The sequence below is a fragment of the Coenobita brevimanus genome, chromosome 39 (assembly GCF_032717465.1).
Source record: "Coenobita brevimanus isolate Jiangsu-jjx chromosome 39, ASM3271746v2, whole genome shotgun sequence".
NCBI classification, from domain to species: Eukaryota; Metazoa; Arthropoda; class Malacostraca; order Decapoda; family Coenobitidae; genus Coenobita; species Coenobita brevimanus.
In genome coordinates this window covers 26,454,918-26,466,039 of record NC_136992.1, presented here as the reverse complement: position 1 = coordinate 26,466,039, position 11,122 = coordinate 26,454,918, and positions in this window count along the sequence as shown.

Sequence of the window (11,122 nt, the reverse complement as noted above, 5' to 3'; positions counted from 1 at the left end):
ACTGACAGGTAGTGTACTTTATATAGCCTAATAGTCAGTATTTTGTGGTGCTGGAGAGGGACACCATGTGTTGCACCAGTCTAGCCAAGCAGCTTCTGTCATATACATGTACCGCAACTCCTTATCTGTACAGGGGGAACCAGCTTGCAGTCCACTGGGTTCATGGTTCAGATGGACCTTGGATTACAACTACAACCACAGTAGTACAGTATGTACATTTCAGTGAATATGTAACTGAGTGCTCCTGAGAAAAGTTTATCTGAAATGTTATAAATAGGAGAGCAACTGTAAAATACAATTCATGAAGTAATTTGATTGAGGTAAGTCACCAGGATTAACTTTACTGAAAAAAAGAAAAGGGAAGGAGTAGAGTACAGTATATCCCAGACTCCACTGGGTCTCCAGCAGGCTGGCCACATCCTTGTCACAGTGGATATGCAGTAAAGTACTGGTGGTAGGGCCCACATGAACTAAAGCTGATGGCATCAGGTCACTCGGATGTAGTCAGAACTTCATAGCACTCAATATATGTTGGGTTATAATCTCCAATACCTTGCTTCTTCCTGGGCACCCCTTGGGATGGCTGTGATTATTCAGCCTGCTTCCATGTTATGTATACTGTATATATTTTTTTTTTTACCTCTACAAAGGAGTATATGACAAGAGTTTGGCATCCTGTTTTTTTTTTTTTTTTCCCTCCCACTGATGTGATAGTCATCTGAATGACTGTAGCCAATATGTAATGTGAAGTGTGGATATTTATGGTCAGGTGGAGTCATGGTGACGGGCTCAAATGATGAATGAACAATAATGTGGCCCATTTATTTCCTTCATTCTTTTTTTTCCTTGCATGAACGCTACCTCACTCTATCTATTGGTGGGTAAAAGAGGTCTGGATGATGGTGATGATGGTCTCTCTCAATTCACTTATATAGGCTACAACATGAATGTTTCAGCCTTGGTCACCTAATGTGGCTCTCCATACTGTTCGATCTCTGGCATCCTCCCTATTCAGTCCCTTATCCCTGAGGTAACATTTTGACCTCATCCCAGGACTTGTTCAGTCTACCTCTTGTAACCCTATCCTCAACATCACAAATCTCACCCTCTGCCCCCAGATGTCCTCATCATCATAACACATAATACATTCAAGTTCCATCCTTCCTCTCACCTCTTCATTCACAATCCTAGCCCCCCCAGGCCTCTCATTTAAGGATGTATTACACATCCACCTAATTACCATGATCTCCATGTTGAAGTCTATGAATATCCTCTTCCTTTACTGCTCAGGACTCACTACTGTACAGTACTACACTCCTAACATATGCTGTTTACAAAAACCCCTTAGCACAAAGGAAGAGCCCTCTCAGTGTCAGGAGAGGTAGCAGATCCCTGAAAGTCTTCCGTGCACATAACATGTCCCCCAAATAAAACTCCACACACACTCAACAGATCTCATGCATCTGCATATCACAAATACTCCACAAGATGGAGCAACTTATTACACCTTTGTGGCAAACTGTACATGGTGACACTTTGACAGAGGGATAAAAGACATTGTTATGCCAAGCATTCAGAGATCAAATTCTTACTCTCTGAGTATGTGGGACTGATATTGGGTTCTTTCCAAGACCAGGTCCAGAGCATGCAACCAGAGGAACAGGGCTCAAAAACACAGCCTAACCCGTCTTACATGTATGTTACACATAAAGAGTACAGTGACTTTGTACAATACAGTGTAATGGATTACACACACTATGGGAGATACAAGGATTGGAGTCTGAGACTAGGGCTAATAAGATGACTACAGGTGACGCCCAGGTGAGGGAGGGGTTTCGTTAGGTATGTGCTCTGTGAAGGGGCGCAGGACCACTATCGTACTCTAGATCATCGGGTGTGGGCTGCTGGGTGGTGTAGAGAGAGGCCTGTCACTGGAGGGGCCTCCTTGGGTGCATCAGCCCTCCGGGCTGGAGCCGAATAGGTTGAGTAGGCGCGCTGCCTTGCACCTACCCTTGTTGGAGGATGGTTTGCTGGCTTGTCTGGGGAGGTCTTGGCCAGGAGTCCTGGGGGTGTCTCTCAGTGACTGGTGTCTGCAGTCTCTCCTTCGTCAGGAGTCCAGCAGGGGCTGCCTGCGACTTTTTCTCCGGGAGTCTGACAGTAACTGGTGACGTAGGGGCGCTGGTTGTAGTCAGTGTACCCCCAGACTCACTATAGGGCTGGTCCAGACCCCTTCCAGCAGCGCCTACACTGGGGAGCCTGCTCTGCCCCTTGTTGTGTGGGCGTCCCACTCGGCCTCTGGAGGAGTAAGGTGAGCAAGGGGTGTGACCCTCGGTGGGTGCTGAAGGGTTAGCAAATGAGGGAAGCATGGTGGGCATTCCCTCCCTGGTAGGCATTGTGGGTGCCACTGCAATTCTGCTGGATTCTGGGACTGCAGGTGAGAGGGGCACAGTGGGCAGCACCGCAGTCCTGCTCCTGGCGGGGGCTGCAGGTGATAGAAGCACAGTGGGCATTCCCTCCCTGACGAGCACGGTGGGCGTCGTCGCGGTCCTGCTATGGCTGTAGGTGAAACGAGCACGGTTGGCGTCGTTGTGGTCCTACAGGGGGCAGTAGGTGAAAGGAGCACGATGGGCATCCTTTCCCCGACATGCACAGTGGGTGTCATCGCGGTCCTACTTGGGAAGTCTGTTGGCACACACATCCTGTCCCGAGATTGGTGAGCGCTGGTCCAAGTAGAGGGTAATGCAGCAGGGTGACGTACCTCTAGTGGATTCCATTGAGAGGAAGAGGGGCGCGTGGTGGTTGGGGACGTATGTCTGTCTTGCTTGTTCTCTTGTCGCGCCTCCCTGTGGTCTCTCCTTGGTACATCTCATATGTCGCGCCTCCCTGTGGTCTCTCCTTGGTACATCTCATATTTCAGACATGATGTGCATTTTGCAGCACCATATGGTTGCTACTGCTGCTGCTGTTGTACTACCCCAGTCTGTCTGACAGAGCAGACCCATCAACTACAGGCGAGCAACTGCTCCTGGAGGGCCTTCCCGTGCGGTGAATCGGTTCCCATACGGCTGACAGTGCCTTACCATAGCGAGATGGTGGTTTTGTTCCTGGGTGGATCTCCACCCATTTAACAGGAGCACCATAGTAGGTCCATTGTCACCCCATTATTTGGTTATATGGTTGCCATCCAGCACTATAAGTGATTTCTTGAGTTACAGATCATTTGGCCTGTCACTTAGAACAGAACCATCTGAACTGCACAAAAAAGGAATACATAGAGACAGCAAGGCTACGAGGAATAGAGAAAGCTGAGTACAGACAAAAAGAATGACAGACATGATGCAAGAAATAGGCAGCACTACTAAAATGCCCGCCGAGACCGCCACAGGACCTCCCACCTCACCACCCCCCACACCACCACCGAGCCGCCACCCCACCACCACCCCAGGAGGACACACAGGTGAGGTTAGTGACCTCGGGCAAGAGGGTCATCGGGACATCCCGGCCCTTAGCCCCTATTCCTCGCAAGTGCCCCAACCCCAGGCGTTCAGACAACCTGAACTACTGTGCGGGCGGGGTAGTGACCGTCAGACCAGGGGTGGGACTGAAAAGAGGTCAGTCCCAAGTAACACCGTCTTGACGGTCTTGCTACACCCTCTAGGGCAGGAAGAGGCCCAAGGGCAGGAAGAGGCCCAAGGCTACGGCCTTAAAAGAGAGATAGACACAGGCTACGGCCTGACAAAGTGTGTAAAGGGGAAGGTGACCCCAGGCTCCGGCCTTAACACGCTGAGGAGAAAGAGTTGCCTGTGTGCATCCCTCTCCAGTTGTACCTTGGCTACGGCCAGAATACGGTCCAGGGTAGATAGACCCTGCTACCGTACGTGTAGCGCCACCCAATTACGGAAGCGGCGACTCGGGGCCGGCCTCTCGCCGGAGCAGACGGGTGATCCCGTTTCTCCGCTAGTCGTTTCCCGTACGGGCGGACACTCAGTTACGACTGGGGCACGTACCAGGGTGGAGAATTCCCTGACGGTAGGATCTGTCCGTATTGGAGAGAGTGCAGTCCTCGCGCCCCTCACTCCGGCTTGTTCCCTACTGCGGGAGGAACACCACGCTGACGGCCGCTTGCCTCGGCGAAAGGGCGACCCCGATCACCCTACTGGTGTCCCTTGCACGCCGGACAAGTTCACGGCACCAGCCAAAGTCCATACTAGGGGAAGTGGAGCCCCACCTCAGCCCAATGAACACACTCAGGGAACCACGGAAAGCGTGAGTCTCCCTCAAGCCTCTTTCCCTCTGGGGAGCCCTTCGTCGCCATCCAGGCTTCTTGGCCAAGCGGAGGCGTTAGAGTGGTGGCAAGGCCCGATTGCGGAGTTACCGCCCACACCCGGACGCTCCTTAGCACTGTTGGAGCCCTACAGGAGTCGCTGCCGCAGCCCAGCCCTGACGGCGCCTCTCCCCCTGAGCACCTGCAGACCCCGGACGCCCAGGCCTTCCACCACGGTCCCCGACGACGGCGACCTAGGCTCCCTCACGCCCCGGCAGAAGAAGAAGCAGGCCCGAATCCTCCGCCTGTTCGGTCCTAGTCCCGAGGGCCCCCGATCAGGTCAAGGCCCCCGGACTACGAGGCCTCCCTGCACCCCACCAGCGCGGCCCTAGGAAGGAGCCGCCCCTCAGGTCGAGGCCCCAAACAAGGGAGCCTCCCTGACAGTAAGTACTAGTGACCCAACTACCAAAGAAACATGGGTAGAACAGTGAAAGTGACAGTGACCCCTAATACAGTGACAGTGATCCAATGCACAGTGGCAGTGACCAATAAAAGTTATGTTAAACAGTGATATCAGAGTAAGTCGTGCTTGAACAGTAAACAGTTCAGTTCCCCCTCTCAGAAAGGAAGCGGGGAGTTTTCTGTGGAGTCGAAGGTAGGTGTGTGAGCGAGCCGAAAGGCTAGTGAAGTGCTTCCCTGCGACTAGGTGACGGTGTCGGATGTCGCCACACGCACCCTACTTTTGTTATAGTATCATACCCCCCACAGACTCCCAATCACAGTGAATATAAGTGAGACTCCTCCGTTTATTATTATCCACCAGTGACACGACCCGTGTTCCCGATTGACCATCGAAGTGAAGTGATATCTCTCCTCAATAATAGTCACCCATATCCCTGACTGCCCTGTGCCCTGTGCAAAAGTAGATTGGATCCAATTATAAGTGTATTATTGTATCTCTGTGTTATTGTGTATCAAATATTGTGTATGTAGCACTGTAAGGGATAGAATTTAAGCAATAGATGTGATTTGGTGTACTGTCTCTTTTTATGCCCTGTTCCTTTGTTAGTGCATTACATCCGGTCTAGCCAATGGACCCCGTCCCAGTGCTCGTGTTTTTTACGACGAGAAGTCGCCTTAAAAACACAGCATTACAACTACATCTAGTGAGTGGATGATGGGAACCCTCATCTATGGCCCATTATTGCTGCTGGAAGTTGGGGAAACTGGCGAAATCAGTTTTATGAAACTTTACCGGGAATGTTTCTACACTTTACTGAGGAATTAGCAGCAAGAGAATAATAACGAAAATAATAATAATCCATATATTATAATGATCGGACCTCTGTATGTTTGTTGGTTTGTTTGTTACCATAACACAGTAAAAACGGCACAATGTAGCGCAGTTTTTGTTAGAGCAAGGGACCGTTAAAAATGCAAACTTGAAGAATAAAACAATTTCCAGCCAATCGGGCCACCGGTTCCTAAGTTATGACTCATTTCTGATTCTGACCTTTTGATACCAAGTGGAGGCCGCCGAAGACGGCCTTTAACCCGTGCCGTCCCGAGGACGTACTTCCACGTCCTCACGTTTTGTCACAGCTAATCCCGAGGACGTACTTCAACGTCCTGCAATTGCAAGGTTCATAATTTCCACAATTTTCAATTTTCGCGAGTCATTTTTGGTACGTATACACGGGACACCTTCCTCAACAAGATGCCAGGCAGAGACAATGCCTTACTCAGCATGACCTCCCCCCCCCCTGCATGCCCTCTTCTCAGCAATTCACCTGTTATCAGTGACCTGGCCAGTATAGCCATGTCATGCCACGGTACGAAATTCAGGGCCAGAGTGATTCCCCAATCAATGACACTGTGGAGGACAAACTTTACATAGCATTAGAGGAAGAAACAGTTAGAAATGATGATCAGGTAATGTGGCAAAAAAAGGTCAGGTATTAGTGAGTGAAACAATGCTTATAATGCCTATATTACTGCTTGAAAACCAATATACTCTTGTACTACATATAAATTCGTAACAGTAAATAAATAAATACCGTTTATGAGTGGTGTGAAATAGTTATCCTCCCATAGAACTCGTTTTCTTTGGTGCCAGCCTGATAGAAAACCCAGTAAGGTAAGGAGGCTCTCCTACCTGTAATGAGTATTTTAAACCTCAGGTGAGTGATTTCTCTATGAATTTTCGATGTTTCTCACCAAAAGCGAAAGTTTTAGCAAAAAAAAAAAGGGTCGAAAAATGGTCGGGATTGGGGGGTACCAGTGGTCAAAAAGTGGTCGGGACGGGGCGGGTTAACCGACTAATAATAATAATAATGATAAATAATAATAATAATAATAATAATAATAATCCCTGAAATACCCGCTCGGCAGAGGGAATCAGACACCACCCTAGGAGGAGGGTACAGGGAGGTGACCCCCACCCCACAAAATGACGGGAGGCTCTTTTCACCTGCCAAGCCTTCCGAGCATAAACGTCGTATCTCCCCCGTGACCCGACGCCCGTCTTCCCCGCAGCCAGTCCACTGGACAGTGTACAGTAAAAGTACACTACACTTCAGCGGAGGGAGCACTCGCCAGAATTAGGGTGGGACTTGCAGTGGCAAGATCCCAAACAAACCCTCAGATGCCGAGTCCACCGGATCGGCCTCCAACAAGAAAGAGGACTCAGGAGTTGCCTCGAGGTTTGTTACACCCCAAGGAAACAGCAGCACATTAGAACCCACCGGGTATACTGTGAGTGGAGTGACCACCGGTTCCCCACCCTCTGCCACCCACCTTCAGGAGCCGGCATGTCGGAACGTCCACCAGACGACCTTCGCCGGTACTCCCCAGGAGGGAGGTGGGCCCCAGGGTAGACTCCACCGGAGATACCACTCGGGACTGACCACCGGTCGTCCCCCAGGGCTGCCCCTACCCCGACGGACGGAGGACAGATTCCACCAGAGCTGCGGCTTAGGCTAGAAGTGCCCACCAGGCCTCCTCCTCCCGACATCCCCGGGACAGGCGTCCCAGTCCCTACGGTGGAAGAGCAGTCTCCACCGGAGCTGTGGCTATTGCCAGGAAAGCCCACCGGGTGCCTTCTTCCAGTCATCAGGGTCTGTGGTCCCTGGAGGAGTCTCCTCAGACTCCCCCTCCACCCCTGTCCCCAGTAGGAGTGCAGGCAGTGACCAACGGGACTGCCTGACGGAGGGAGTGTCCCCCGGAAATCCCACGCATACCCCAGACCGGAGTATCTAAAGCTACAGACGGATAAATAGACAGATCTATAGCCAGACACCTTAATTTCGGAAAAGGTGGTCACAAATGAATCGCTTCCTTGTCACTTTGTCCTCTACTGTCAAGCTGCCCTCTCCAACTTGTACCACACTCACTCATGCACGTATATGTGCCTCTCCACCCCATCCCTCCATCTCCTCAGTATTCCCCTTCGCCTCACTCGTTTACGCTTTCCTGGTCAGTGTCTCATTCTCCACTCTCCACATGGACAAACCATCTCAAGGTAGTGTATTTCTAATGTTTTTAACATACACTACGGTATTCATAACAACACCATAACATTCTTTCACTTCTTCAAGGAACAATACTGATTGTGACCAAAGATATCAGAGAAAAAGAACCAATAATGTTACTGTATTTACTGGAATACCCACCCAACGGAGCGACCCCAGTACACCCAACACAAGAGGAGGACACGAGGAGGCGACACCCATCCCAAGAGGAGGCCACGGGGAGGCTTACAGGTGCCCCCAGCCACACTGGCCCATGTCCCCAGCTACCTTATGCCCCTCTTCCACCCAACCAGACCCACAGAAAGTGCATCGTCCGGGTGCATTACCCTCCAACGAGGACAGCACTCACGACACTGGGTGGGACTTGTTTGGATACAGTCCCAAGTAGGCCCTCGGTAGCAGAGTCCACCGGACCTGCCATCACAAGAGGAGAGACCACCGGTCCTCTCAGACCTATACACCCCCAGGGGAGCAGTGGCACAGTAGAGTCCACCAGACCTACTGTAGGAGGAGAGTCCACCGGACCTCCTTCTTCTGCCACCCATCTTTGAGAGCAGAGGTTTTGGAATGTTCACCGGACGGCCCTCACCTGCAGTCCCAGGGAAGGGAGCAGAGCCGTGGTAGAGTTCACCTGACCTGCCACAGAGGGACAGACCACCAGTCGTCCCTCAGCTGGAACTTTCCCTGGCAGCAGAAGAGGGGTAGAGTCCACCGGATCTGCCACGGGAGCCAGAAAGTCTGCCGGACTTCCTCCTCCTGCTGTCCCCAGGACGGGTGGTGCCCCGACAGAGTCCACTGGACCTGTCAGGCAGAGGGAGAGTCCACCAGACCTTCTTCTTCCACTGCCCCAGGAGGAAGCCTGGGTAGAGTCCACCAGACCTACCGGGCGGAAGAAGAGTCCATCAGACCTCCTTCCTCTGCCCTGGAGTGGAGTTCTGGTGGAGTCCACCGGACCCGCCAAGCTGAGGGGGAGAGACCACCGGTCGTCCCTCCTCCCCTACCCTGGCTCGGCCCGCCCTTCCAGAGGCCAAGCGAGATGCCCCTAACACTCCCCCTCCACTACAAAGGGTAGAGATTGCTCCCCTACAGGACTCCTGTTGCACAGTGTCTGGAGTGGACCTGTCATGAGCCGGGCGTCCTGTCCTTGCAGCCGAGCCCCCAACGCCCCCTGCAGCTGACAGACTCCCCAAGGACGAGCAGCCACAGACGACCCCTGACAGCCTCCCCCTCCTGGCGAGACCACAGCCCCCAGACCTTGAGGGACGCCCCACAGACAACCCCGGACCCGGACCAGCCCGGACCCTCCACTAGGACTCCCCCCACAGCCAAGGGCAGGCACCAGGGAGCGCGCCTACTATCCCTATTTGGCCCCAGTCCCAAGGGCCACCACACCCCTAAGGCCCCTGCCAGGAAGGGCCCGCCCTCCAGCCTACACCAGACCTCTGAGTTCGCAGCTCGAGACCAGCACCTACCGAGAGCGCACCCCTGATGGCCCTCCTCCCACACCTGGCCGCCACCTGCACCTACCTGTGATATAAACTTTGTGTAATAGTTGTGCCCCATATATAGTGTTTTGATATAAACTTTGTGTAATACTTGTGCCCCATATATAGTGTTGTGATATAAACTCTGTGTAATACTTGTGCCTCATATATAGTGCTGTACCGTGCTGCACTGTGTATTTGTAAGGTAATATACGTGTACGACTGGTTAGCCTGTGTTTGAGTCCTATCCCTTGTTTGCATGCTCTGTCCCGGTCCTGAACAAAAGAACCTAAGTCCATGCCCGTATCTGAGTTCAAGAAGTTGAACCCAGAATACGCTGCATAATAGTTATATGTAGAGTTCAAGACAAATATTGATCCACATGACAATGAGCTTGTAAGCAATGACATAACGCAGTGGTGCCATCTTCAAAATAAAAAATCTTTCAGAATGATGTTCCGTTCATAAAAGTCTTGAGTGCTGTAAAATAAAGGACGACATTCTTGCCTACAACGATAATAGAAAAACATCAAGAGAAAAGAAAGAAATATGCTGGTTTCTTAACTCTGGAAAAAAAATGGCGGAACGGACAGAAAATGGATGATGAAGGTGCTGAAAGTATATGAAGTAGATGGGAAGTTGTTAGATGCTACTTAGTGTACGTATGGTGCCGGAGAGAGATGTCTTCATGTGGTGGCATCGACTTGGCGGTGGTGAAGGGTTACACAGACGTTCCTCAACTCCCTATCGCTCAAAAGGAGGAAGATGGGTTACAGGGGAATAGCGGCTGTATCATACAGTGCAGTGCATGGGCTCACATTCATTAGGGTCTGGGGTTGCAACTGCTACTACAAGAGTATGATGCTACAAGGGCGGTTAGTGCATGCGAAACTGAAGTAAATATTTTCTACTCAAATATTGGACTGAATGATAAATGTGCCGTGTCTATGGTTTTACTGTACTGTATGGGCACGTGCCCATAGTGGGAGGGGCAGGGTGTGGAAACTGCCAATACTGTACTGTTGTATACTGAGGATACCGTTCTATGATCAGTGGAAACTGAAAGGCTTGGTAAACGAGTTTGGAAGTGTGTGTAAGAACCAAAATACGAATGTGAATGTAGCAAAGAGTAAAGGTATGGTTCTTGGAGAAAACGCAGTCTTGGAGTGCAGAGTGAGGCTGGATGGTCGGGAAACAGAGAAGGTGAACATCTAAGGCAGTGTGATGGACAAGGGTTAGTGTTAAGAGGAGAAATGTGAGGAAGGGTACAAGGGAGAAAGAGGGTTGGAAGGGTTGCATTAAGAGCAGTGAAATGAACAGGGAAGTATTAATGGAAGTAGACACTATTGTGATCCCAATTCTAGTGTATAAAACTCACACCAGAGCGATGCTCGAAGGACACTATACTCCATTTCACCAAGTCTTACACGATATCAGTGATGCCAGCACCTGTAGCATTGATAAAGGTTTTCAGTACTGTATATACCTGTTTGTATTGCCTTTATATTGGTTCTCAAGGTAATAAATAGAGGTTCACCTAGTGCAGACGATTTACATCAACACTACAGACGTTGACGACATCGCTGATGGTGCCAAACTTGGTGAAATGGAGTATAGTCAACTATGAGGTGAGTGAAAATGAGTTATCTGAAAGGAGCATGTGGTATTACGTGGTGACAGACAGGAAAATTAGCAAGTTTAGGAACAATGTGGTGGCGATATGGCTGATCTGGAAAATGTTGAAAATACTCTTATAATGGTTTAATTGGTCATGTGGAGAGAATGGAGAGCGAGAGATATACCTGGGCAGGATATGTGCACGAGATGGAAGTAGGGATGAGGGA